Genomic DNA, 12,925 nt, shown 5'->3' with positions numbered 1-12,925 from the left:
CTGCTTTTTGGTTAGTTTGGATAAAGGATTTTATATCTTGTTGATTTTCTTGAAAACACAACTCTTTGTTACATGAATTCTTTGTATTGTTTTCCTGGCTTCTACTTTATTGATTTCAGCCCTCAAGTTGATTATTTCCTCTGGGGTGTGTTCGCTTCTCTCTGTTCTAAGGCTTTCTTTCAGTTGTGCTGTTGATTCTCTTATGTGACTATTCTCTATTTTCTTTATATGGGCACTTAGTGCAATGAACTTCCCTCGTAGCACTGCTTTCAAAGTGTACCATAAGTTCGGGTATGTTGTGTCTTCATTCTCGTTGAAATCTAGGAAATCTTTAAAATCTTTCTTTATTTGTTCCTTTATGGACTTTGGTCTTTTGAAGAGACAATTACATCATCAATTAGGTGGCAGCATCTTGAGGGCAGGGACAAGGATCTCCAGAAGGCAGTATAACCTCTGAATCAGCATCCAATATATGGTACAGTGGCAGAAATGATGATTAAAACTGACGTGAGTGCTTCTGTTGTATTTTGTTAATAAAATATTTGTTCAGATATTTGTATGTTATTTCAATTTCTTATATGTTGCAACATCAATTAAGAGCATATAGGTGGTTATCAGATATAAGTTTTCAATACTAGAAAGGTGTGTCCAAGGGACAGTGCCACTATATATAATATATATAATTATATATATATATATATATACACATATATATATATAATGCATTTGCGGTTGTATGTGGGATAGTTATGTATGTGGGGTATGTTATATCTAGGCATATGACCTGGCTATTGTTTTTCAATTGGAAATTAATTATGACATTAGGCAATTTGATTATGTACCTGGTCAACAAGGGGTGGATTGTGATGGCTATTCTTGGTGCAACTGAGAACATGGTGACTATATTCAGAATGCAGGACGTTGTGATCTGACCTTGGGGCAGAGACATATGCCTTTGACCTAGATCCTGAGTCTGGATGACATACCTTTAATCCAGTCTGGCTGCTGGCATCTTTCCCTTTTCTTTTTCTCATTCCTCTCCTTTTTAAAGATTCATTCTCCTCTTTACTTTTTGCCTACCACCGGCCTACTTTGTAACAGGTACTGCTGCCTGTAAGTCATTCCAATTAATATATGTATATGTATATGCATATATATATGAGATTCTGTAAGTTCTGTGACTCTAGAGAACACTGACTAATATTTTAGGATTTCCAGTAACTTAAATTTCTATACCTTTAGGTCCTAATTTTCGATTTATACTCTCACTATGTATCTGAAACACTTTTAGCAAATACATCAGTATCATATTACATAATTTGCAGAAAATAACCTTTCCTATTGTATAAACCTAAAGAATATTCTAGAAAGTGAAGCATAGGGTTGGGTGAGGAAAAACTGAATAGTATGAGCCATTGGATACTTGGCAAGATTTGGTTATTTGTTTTGGTCAAGTTTCCATTTAGTGGAAAGCAACTTATTTATTCATTTAATCTTGTAGGAATTTGTTCTTTGAATCTACTGAAATTCAAAAATTAACTAAATTAAAAATGAAACACCATCATCAAAGCTCCAACTGTCAAAGAAGGAGAAAGTAATCTGTCTCTAGTTCTAAAGACATCATTTATAAATGTAATTAAAGGACTGAATGATAGGATTGGAGAGATGGGTCAGTGGTTAAGAGCACTCTGACTGCTCTTCCGGAGGGCTGGGGTTCAATTCTCAGGACCCACATGGTGGCTCACAACTGTCTGTAGCTCTAGTTCCAAGAGACCTGACATCCTCACACAGGCAAAACACCATTGCACATAAAATGGAAATGAATAATTTTAAAGTACTGAATGCAATTTAACATCACTTTCTAAATGGAGGTATCTTATTCTAGTATCATCCTGACTTAAAAGATTTCCTGTGTGTGTGTGTATGTGTGTGTGTGCTTCAGTTGCTAAACCTGAAGGTATAAAATTGGAAATTTTGCAAGTGAGCAAATTAGTGAAATTTATTTCACATTTAATTTTACTTTCAAAATGTGAAGTATTTTAGACATCTTCAACACACAATCTCTATCATGCTGTCTCTCACACACAAAGCTTGTTATTTAATGGGTATTCACTGACATTTGTTTTTGTTTTGTATTTGAAATATTTGCTGTTTCTGAGATTTTTGAGTGTGTATTTTTTTTTTTTAACTTTCTTTTTTTTTTCTCTTTAGGGACCTACCACTGAGCTCCCAAATAAATTACACAGAGAATTATTCTTATTTATGAATGTCCAGCCTTTGCTTGATTTGTTACTAGCCAGCTTTTCTAACTTATCCCGTTTATCTTTGACTACATTTTGTCTGTGGGCCTTTTACCTTTCCTCGTTCTATATGTCTTTCTTTCCTTCTTGCTCTGTAGCTGACTGAGTGGCTGGCTGCTGGCATCTTTCTCTTTTTCTCATTCCTCTCCTGTTTAAAGATTCATTCTCCTCTTTACTCTTTGCCTACCACCTACCTATTTCTCTCTCCTGCCTACCTACTGGCCATTCTGCTCTTCATTAGATCAATCAGGTGTTTAAGGCAGGCAAAGTAACACAGCTTTACAGATTTAAAGAAATGCAACATTAAAAAAATGAAACATCTCTTTGTATTATTAAACAAATATTCCACAGCAAAACACATAGTAACACATCTTCAACTAATATTCCATAGCTTTAGTCTAAATGTACTATTCGCCTGGGGTTTTGTGGTTTCGAGCAGGCCTGTGTTGACACAAGTTACTGTGTGGTTGTATCACAGTCTTGGGAGGCTGGCTCTTACTGGTACTTTGGTACCATTTGCTTTGAAGTAATTGTTGGCACTCTGCCTTTTCCTGTTAAGTCAAATGTATCTTGTAAACTGTTGATATTTTCTATGTTCTAAGTGGAATTTTAATGGCTTGCAGCAGTGGGTAGCAAGTATCGCAGAAGTTGTTTTGAGGGCCTAGAATCAGCGGGTGGAATGGTGCTGGCTCCAATAGCATGTGCTAATTCAACATGTGAAGTTGGTTAATTAGAATAACTTAAAGTATCTGGTGTGCACTTGGTAATAAGTGCAGCATTTGATAGGATAACTAGTAGTGTATCTTTAATGAAATGTAAGCACTCATGAGTGAAACATTTTGTGTGACTTGTATCGGATTAGTTTGTGGGGTTCAATTTAATTAACAAGAACTCAATTTCCTATTTGTTTTTAATCATGAATTGTAATTACAACAGTTTGAGAAAATATTAAGTAGACAAATGAGAAATACATTTACAAATATAGCATGCTTGCTTACTGCTTAATTCTTTTTTGGGGGGGATTCTCTATTTTTCTGAGCTTGTGACAAAAATAAAATGGCAACATTGTTTAAATTAAATTACCCTTAAAACACAGCAAGGCAAATACCAATGACATTTTATATTGGGTCTGTCAAATTTACTTTCCGAAATTTTTTTCTGAGGTACAATTTACTCATGTTAATTTCTCTATGCTCTGATTAGTATATTATTGTGTATTTAATAAAGAGAATTCAATGGTTTTTAAATAATAATTGTTTATTTAAATTTAAAAAAAATCTTATTTTACATACCAATCCCAGTTCCCTTTCCCTCCCATCCTCCCATTCCCCACACCATCTACGCATCCCAACCCCATCCATTTCTCAGAGAAGGTGAGGACTCCCATGGGGGATCATCAAGTCTATTACATTATTTGGGACAGGGCCGAGGCCCTCCCCACCCCATGCCGTGTCTAGGCTGAGAGAGTGTCCTACCATAGGAAATGGGCTCCAAAGCCAGTTCATGCATTAGTGATAAATACTGGTTCCATTGCCAGTAACCCTCTAGACAGCCCAAGCGCCCCAACTGACACATTCAGAGGCCTAGTTCAGTCGTAGGCAGGTTCCACAGCTTTTGATTTGGAGTCTGTGAGCTCCGACTTGCTCTGGTCAGCTGTCTCTGTGGGTTTCCCCAGCATGGTCTTGACCCCTTTGCTCATCACTCCTCCCTCCCTACAACTAGACTCCATGAATTAGGCTCAGTGTTAAGCTGCGGGTGTCTGCTTCTCCTTCCATCAGCTACTGAATGAAGGCTCTAGGATGGCATTTAAGGTAGTCATCAATTTCATTATAGGATTATAGGGCTCCCTCTCCACTATTGCTTAGATTCTTAGTTGGGGTCAACCTTGTGGATTCCTGGGAATTTCCCTAGTGCCAGATTTCTCATGAACCCTATAGTGGCTCCCTCTATCAAAGTGTCTCTTTCCTTGCTCTCCTTCTCTGTTCTTCCCCCAACTGGTCCTGCCTGATCCCTCATGTTCTCCTCCCCACTTCCCTTCTCCCCTCTTCTCTGTACTCCCTCCCTGCCCTCCCCCCAATGCTCCCAATTTATTCAGGAAATCTTTTCCCTGTCCTCTTCACCAGAGCTCCTTGTATGTCTCTCTTAGGGTCCTCCTTGTTTCCTATGTTCTCTGGGGTTGTGGATTGTAGGCTGGTTATCCTTTGCTCTATGTTTAATATCCACTTATGAGAGAGTACAAAAAAATTCAATTGTGTTTTAACAGGCTGGCATTTTAAAGGCATAAAAAGCACTCAGATTAAATACCTCCTGTAAGGAGTTCGGTTTTTCCACCCGCCGCCACTCTTGTCCGGCAGCTGCACCAGCCCCAAATAACACACTGAGACTCTGAATTAGATATTATACTGTTGGCCAGTTACTAGTTTCTTATCGGCTAGCTCTGTCTTAATTATTAACCCATTTCTGCTGATCTATGTTTTTCTCTTACCGGGGAGCCGGCGGCATGCTGCTTTCTTCAGACTCTCCATCTTGACTCCTCCTCACTACTTCCTATTTCCTCCTTGTCTCCTAGTCCCTCCTATCTTCCTTTCCTATTGGCCAACAGTGCTTTATTATTAACCAGTATGAGAAACATATATACATAATGGCATCTCCCATCATCTCCTCTTTTCTGTCTAAATAAAAAGAAGGGTTTTAACATTAACATAGCAAAATATATTATACAACAGTTATCAAGAATCACATTTATCAATATTTAGTCCATTAACATTTAGCAAGATTTGAAGAAAATATTTCATCATCTATTTTATCTTTGTGTGTCTAAAGTCTAAGTAACAAATCTTTAACCCTAACTAATGAAAACTATAACCATTACTATCTGTCTTTAACTTCTTCAAAGACCACAGAAGGATAATATGTAAACTCTAGAAATGACAGAGACAACTCACTGCCTGGTCACCCAAAGTTCTTTTGTAATCTTTCATCTTCAGCCCATAGGCCATAGTTTGTCTAGCAGACTCTTTAGCAACGCAGGAAACTTTAAACTGTCTTCTTGTATTGGCAGTTTATCAGTCACTTTTTTCTGTGTCCTCCATACTGTCTCGCAGACTCTTCCATGAAACAGGAACTCTGTAGCAATGTCAATCTTGAATCAGTAGTCACTTTTCTGTGGGTCCTGCATGCTCAGTTTATACAGCACAAAGTCAAACAGTCCAGACAAGAGCAGTATCTTGTCCAAATGGCCAGTCTTGCCATATTGGAAGTAAACTCCATAACATGTTTCTTTAATGTCCATCTTCCTTTCTGACACAGGTGGTGTTGCCAGGAGCATTTATGTCTCATTGTCAAGTAAAACCCTAAACCATTTTAAATGCCATATTCTGTAGGTCTTTGAAAGGTTTGAAGAATGCCTATCTATCTCAAATACATCTCTGTGTATCTTGAAAACCTAACTAACTTAACTCTAAGCTTTGACTATCATAGGTAATTATCTATAATCTGTACTACATTATACATTGCATTTCTAAATGAGCTATACAAACAAGAGGAGAAATATACATATGACAAAATTGACCTTAAATTGTGTCAATAAATAAAAATCCATTCCAAAACAAACTATGTATATCTATACCATAATTCCCTTTTTACCTTTAACAAGAATTGGCTGTGATCATTAACCATTTATAACCAAATCCATTTAAATGAAAACAAACATTTATAAATAATATTTGGGAATTTGGGCGTCGTTCTTTTCAAACTACTTCCTGTTGACAGGGGGCGCTGTCATGGGGGATCCTGAGAAGATGGCAGTAGTCTGCATGGCTGCCTTGTTTAAGTTGTTTTGAATGTTGGATCATCAGGAACTCTGTTTCAGGGGGCCTGGCTAGCTCAGTCGGTAGAGCATGAGACTCTTAATCTCAGGGTCGTGGGTTCGTGCCCCACGTTGGGCGCCATTTGTAAGGAGTTCGGTTTTTCCACCCGCCGCCACTCTTGTCCGGCAGCTGCGCCAGCCCCAAATAACACACTGAGACTCTGTATTAGATATTATACTGTTGGCCAGTTACTAGTTTCTTATCGGCTAGCTCTGTCTTAATTATTAACCCATTTCTGCTGATCTATGTTTTTCTCTTACCGGGGAGCCAGCGGCAACCTCCCCTTGAGAATTCTGGAGTTAGAGTCTACAATAAGTGTTAATCACTTCCCCTTTTTTCATTTTAGGTATTGGTTTCAGCATTCCCAAGCAAGCATTTGTCAGGTTTCCAATCTGAATACTTGGGGGAAGGGACATTTTTTGACACAGGTTCTCACAGGATAACATAGTATGGTTTGTAGCTAGTGGTGGTCCCCTGCATCAGCTTGCTAAGTGCTAAGATCTAAGGTGTGAACCACAAAAAAGGGCAAGTATGATGCTTGTCAGTTTGTTTCACTTTGAGACAGGTTCTTGCTATGTAGACTGACCTGACCTGAAACTCAAAATCCCCTGTCTCCATATTCAGTGTATTGGGATTATAGGTGTGAACCATTGTGCCCAGCTGAAATCTGGGTCCTTTGTCAACCTCTGATGGATCTCAAAGCCCTCAGCCCTGAGCTGGGAAGATCCCTGAGAGGATAAAATCACTTGCTGCCGAGGAGATGACCTCTGGTAAATCTTCCGTATCCATGTGGTTGAAAGGAGAGAAGCAACTCCAGCAAGCTGTACTCTGACCATCACACATGTGCTGTTTTTATCCTTATGTGCACAAACACAGATATATAGGTACATACAAAGCAACATACACAGGGGGTGGGTAGGAGTACTAAATGAGAATTTAACAAATCTAAACAATACCAGTAAATCCTATCAACATATTACATAACAGAAACACAAGAAAAGTACAGGAAACTCCAGAGACCCCCTGAGCAATACCTGGGAAAAGAGCTTCAGTGGGGAATGGTGGTATCTAAAGGTCCTGCCAAAGGAGAGAGGTGGAAGAGACAGGCTGAGGGGAGTCAGGCAGGCCTCCTAGGGCTGACGTCCTAGTCCATGTAAGGTGTAGCCTCAGCTATTTTCTCCCACATCTCTCCCAGGAAATACTTGGAACATCAGTACATCAGAAGACCCCAGGTAGACTGGATATATGGGATCCTGTAGCTTGCTAAGAGCCTCTGGATTTGTGAAGTGGTGTGTCCATTTAACTCACATAGAAGCAAGGAATTTAATGGAGGTCACATTTTGTGGAGATTTAGTCAGGAAGTGGTAGTGTAAATGCAGTTCTTAATTGGTCTAGATAGAGGAGTCAGAGATAGTCAGAGATAGAGGAAATGCTGAGAGATCACAGAGAAGGAGCAAGCCACAACACACCTTACGTCCTAAGCATCTCAGCAGACAAGAGAGTGATTTCCTGTTTGTCCCTGCTTACATCCTGTTTCTGCCCAGCTGTGTCACTTCCTGTCTGACTGTACATATCTCCAGACCTCTGTGGTTAGTTAGTGGCAAGTTTCTGCCCAGCTACCTCACTTCCTGTCTGTCTGTACAGACCTCCAGCTCTCTATGATTAGCTAGTGTCCAGCTCCATTCTCTGACCCCCGACAGGGTTTATTTGTGCAAGCAAGAGATCACCACACAGTAGTGAGGGAGGGACAGGACGGTGAGAGCAAGGTAAACTGGAGAGGATGGTATTAATTCCATCCTCGGCAAAAGCCACCTTGAGAAACTCCCTGGGTGGCACATTCAGCTAACAGTTCCAAGGAGCACCCAAACTGTGTCCACCCCTGTCAAAGTGACCCCATCCAGTTGGTCCAGCCATGACTAATTTTGGTAAATAACATCTTCTTGCCACAACTGTCCTTGTGGGCAACTGTTAGTGAAAATTTTGAAATTCCCTTAGCCCCCACGTCAGTGAATCCAAAGGTCACCTACTCTTACCCATTCCTGAATAGTAAGGTTTGCTGACCCTGCTACCTCTCCTCAGTGTGACTGGAAAATCCTGAGACTGAATGTCTTCCTATCCTCAAAGTGACTGGAGAATGAGCCTTCCTTTCCTCAGTGTGGCTGGAGAACGAATGCCTAATACTGAATGCCTGATACTAACTACTGAAGACCTGCTCCTATGTTTTATATCTCTCTAGTGCTGGGGTTAAAGCTTGTGATCCTAGGTGCTGAGATCATCTTTGTGTGAGCTGTTTCTCTTTAGGACTGGATAAATCTTGTATAGATCCAAGTGGCCTTGGACTCACAGAGAGATCTGTCTACTTCCTAATCCTGAGTCCTGGGATTAAAGGTGTACCACCACCTCCTAGCTTCTGGCTGCTGGGATTAAAGATGTGTGCCTGCCTTCTATGGCTTGTGGCTGGCTTTGCCTTCTAAATCCTAAGTCAAGCTTTAATACATCATAAATAATATATCACCACAAATTTAAATAATATATCACCACAAATGGCTAAACAAGTGATGTTTCCTTCATTCTTCTGGAAGGTATCACAAAAATGATCTATTATACAACATAATGCTGGAAGGGCTTTCCAAAAAGAAAACCTGAGTGTTCTGGTCAAGGTGGAGTGAGGAAGAGGAGCGAACAGTTGGACGGACATTGACAAATTGAGACATGAGCGAAGGGATGAGTCACGACTTGCAGGTGCCACCTCCTGGCAGTGAGCTTCAGGTTTGCCAAGGGTCAAACAGCTTAGCCATAAGGCTACCCCTTAGCCAGCCATAGAGGTAGAACAGGAGATCTACACAGCAGGTAGTGTGCTGAGTCAAAGTATGCGAAACTTATCCTGAACTGTCCAAAGCTCCAGTGACACAGAAGAACATGTTTCTGGTTATAACTAGGAATGACCCTAATAGGTCATGGCTAGTACAGTTTCCCACCTCTCAGTAAGCAGGCCACTCCAGACTCACAGGGGCTGCCTCAGAGTTGACCCTGTCTGGGCTCAGATTCCAGATTGGCAGAGAATAGTAGGCTCTCTCCAAAGTGGTGAGGATAGATGACTGTGGTCACACATGCCCTGGAAAACATCCAGACTCTCCACCTCACCATCCAAGGAGGCAAGGGCAGCTCAGGAGGACCCGGGCCTTCCCAGGCTCCCATGGGGCATCAGTGAGCACCAGCATGTGACCCAACTATCTAGATTTATGCGCCAGTGTTCCCACCTGGCTCCTGCAGAAATGAGAATTTAAAGGTCACCAAATTAACAGTTCTAGAATTCTGATAGTGGAGCCCTGAGACAAGGAGCTAGGAGCTGGGAGCTGGGAGTGGGGAGCTGGGAGTGGGGATGTGCAGCTCACCTTTAGGGTGAGGAGGATGCACTGGGACGCTTGTTTCAGGTATTCCATAGCCAGTAACACCTTCTCATCCTCAGAGAAATCCTCCTGGAAGATCTGGTCCAGCGGACACTCGAGCATTGTCAAAAGGTTACAGAGTAGGAGGAGCAATCAGAGAGAAACAACAAGGGCACACCAGAGTCCAGATGCACAGAGTCCTGGTCTAGCTCTGGCAAAGCCTTCTCCCATATCCTCTATTGCCCATCAGATCTAGGTCACACTGCTAAGTGTCTATCTACAGCTACCCCAGCATCAGTGTTGTACCTACAGTCTGTTCTACATGATAAGGCGATCTGGAGCGAGATCAGAATGGCCCTGCCATGCTCTTGCTTCCCCAGCAATCCCTCAGACCCTGCTGCTCAGATTGGCCAGTTAGTCAGTAGGGGTCTTCAGCTGTATTATCTAACTCCCAGGCCCTCTAGTCCTTAGCATTCATCCTCAGCAGACTGAGTAGGTAACCCATGAAAACCCTAGGACACGTTTCCAGGGTCACAGGAGGGAGGGGCTTGACTAATGGGACACCAACAGATGTACATTCAAAGACCTACCCCTGGATCCCATCCTTCCTATAGTCCTAACCCCAACCAAGACACCTTGTTGCTCCCCTTGTGCAGAGCTAGGTCCAAGGTACAGAGTGTGCTTGTCCTTGTTAGTTGGGGAGTAGAGAGACAGGGATCTAGAGCAGAGGTCAATGTTCAAATTCTGGAAGACTTGCCAGACATTCAGTGTCCTAATTTATAGAACACAGTTGTAATTCTTCCCTCCAACCAAGAAGTGGCTAAATTCCTATCTACCCCAGTCCCATCCAGCATGGAGAGTGGAGGAAAAAGCCTCCTTCCACTCTTCAGCCCTTTCCTAGTCATTTTCACTGTCCTGTTGGGGAACTTGACTGGGAGTTGGAGCCTCTGGAAGTTCTGTCCACTCTAGTTACCTGCCCACCCAAGGGCTGGCAATTTTGGTTCCTGAAGCATCACTAAACACTGAAAATATTCAGGGAAATTTTTTGTTCCCTCATCCCGTGCTCAGCTCCTCCTTGTAGGGTGCCAATCCAAGGAAGACACACTCATCCAGTTGATGTAGTGAGGAGCTCCTATTGTACAGGCTCACTGTGAGATAGAAGAGGTTGATTGATCTCCAGAGGAGGTGAGCACAGCTGGCCACCACATGTAAATGAATGTTGCCATGATTGCAGCCTTGCTGGCTGTGTTCAAAAGCATTGTAGTCTCCACTTCCTCTGTCCTTCTTCCTAGGTGTCTTTGGTTTCACTGCCTGTCCATGACCCTCTTACCTGCTTTTTCCTTAAGATCCCTACATGCTCCAGTTCTTCAGGCAGTAAAACTGAAATGAGACTAATGGACATGTGGAAAGGTGTCCAAGTACTGCAGAATAAACACCCTCATACTGCAAGGACTTACACGTCACCCCTGGTGAGCACCTGAGAAGCATACTTAGTTCCATGCACTAGAGAAAGGAGAATTATCCAGGAAATGTTAGGGAGAATCATCTAGGAAGGTACAGGGAACAGCTTCCATGGAGATCCAAGGATGCTCATACTAGGATGTAGTTAGGCTGAGACAGGAAACATTTTCACATTTGTAACCCAGGCTGTCTGTACCAGCTTGGTCTTTAAATAGTCAAAGAGTTGAAGCAGTCCCAGCATTCATCAATGGGACAGGGATAAAAACAGTATTTCCAGCTGGGCAGTGTTGGTACAAGCCTTTAATTGTACCCAGGAACCAGAGGCAGACAATCTCTGGAGTTCAAGACCAGCTTGTTAAATAGAGTGAGTTCCATGACTGCAAGGGCTACAAAAGAGCTCCTGTCTTGAAAGAAAGAGGTATTTCCATAAGTAGCAAACCATGCAGCAATAATGATTGATAATGTTTGTTAAATGCAAGGCAGACCTTGGAGATTGTAGATGCAGACCTCCGCTGTCTTAGTTAGAATTGATACTGCTATCATGAAACACCATGGCAAAACAAATATAATAACTTTGGGGGGGATGGTTTATTTCACTCACAATTCCATATAACAGTTCATCATCAAAAGCAGTCAGGACGAGAACTCTAGCAGGGCAGGAACCTTGAGGCAGGCACTGAAGCTGAGGCCATGGAGGAGTGATGCTTACTGGCTTGCTCTTTATGGCTTGCTCAACCTGCTTTCTTACTGAACCCAGGACCACCATCCAGGGTTGGCCCCACCTACAATGGGCTGGACCCTTCCCCATTAATCACCAAATAAGAAAATGCCCTACATTTTGCCTGCAGCCCAATATTATGGAAGCATTTTCTCTATTGAGGCTCCCTTCTCTCGGAAGACCCTTGCTTGTGTCAAACTGACAAAACTAGCCAGCACTATCACAGAAGTAAATAATACCTTAAAGAAAGTCATGTTGTTGTTGTTTCCCAATGCATATAAAATTATGTTTATAGTTTGGGTGAGTATGGTACAACATTACGTCTAAATTATGTATGTTTCTTAAATTAGAAGTGTGTTTCAGAGCCAGCAAGATGGCTCAGTGGGAAAAAGCCACCAGCCCCTGACCCTGGAGCCCTGAGTTTCATCCCTAGAACCCACATGGTGGAAGAAGAGAAGCAACTCCTGAGAGTTGTCCTCTTACCTCCACACTCACAGGGCCTTAGCACAAGTGCACATGCACACAGAGAGAATAAGTAATACATCATTGTATGTTACAGCTAAGAACAGTTGAGGATGACTAGAGTTTGGTAGCTAATGCCTGTAACTGCAGCACTTGGGAGCCTGAGGCAACCTAGACTACGTAGTGAGTTCCCAGACAGCCTGGGTTATGGAGCGAGACCCTGTCTTAACAACAAAAAATATGCTAGGGACCACTAGACATGGTGCTACACATCTGTGCTTTTGGAACTCAGGAGGCTGAGATTGAGGTCAATATATGCTACAAGAAGAACTTACCTTAAAGGGACTATCACAGCATTCAGCATAGTGTATCCTTTTTGTGGGTATTGGAAGCATTGGTTTTCATAGCTGCTGTCTGATGTGGGGCTGAATAGTGGCTAAAGGTTGGGTAGCTATGGCAACTTCTTCAAATAGCTCCCTCAAGAGTTAAGTTTCCTATGTCCACTGGCTCTTACACACACACACACACACACACACACACACACACACACCTGTATGCTGTGTTTCTTGGTGACATTTTATCCACAGTAAAACCTTCTTCAAGATCAAGGGATAAGAATATACCACATTTCAGTAGTACTTTGAGGCCCATTTGTCAATTCCCAGGACAATCACACATCGGAAGTGGTGCATGACTGACCCTGCCAGCTACCTGGCACTTATTGTA

General features: G+C 42.0%; 1 non-coding gene across 1 annotated transcript; it reads left to right on the top strand.

Moving 5' to 3' along the window:
- Positions 1-6,174: 6,174 nt before the first annotated feature.
- Positions 6,175-6,247, top strand: Trnak-cuu (transfer RNA lysine (anticodon CUU)). Its single transcript has one exon. It is a non-coding gene; the product is annotated as a tRNA-Lys (tRNA).
- Positions 6,248-12,925: the final 6,678 nt, after the last annotated feature.

This window comes from Phodopus roborovskii, unplaced genomic scaffold (genome assembly GCF_943737965.1).
Source record: "Phodopus roborovskii unplaced genomic scaffold, PHOROB, whole genome shotgun sequence".
Taxonomy (NCBI): domain Eukaryota; kingdom Metazoa; phylum Chordata; class Mammalia; order Rodentia; family Cricetidae; genus Phodopus; species Phodopus roborovskii.
This window is presented reverse-complemented; position numbering and strand designations above follow the sequence as displayed.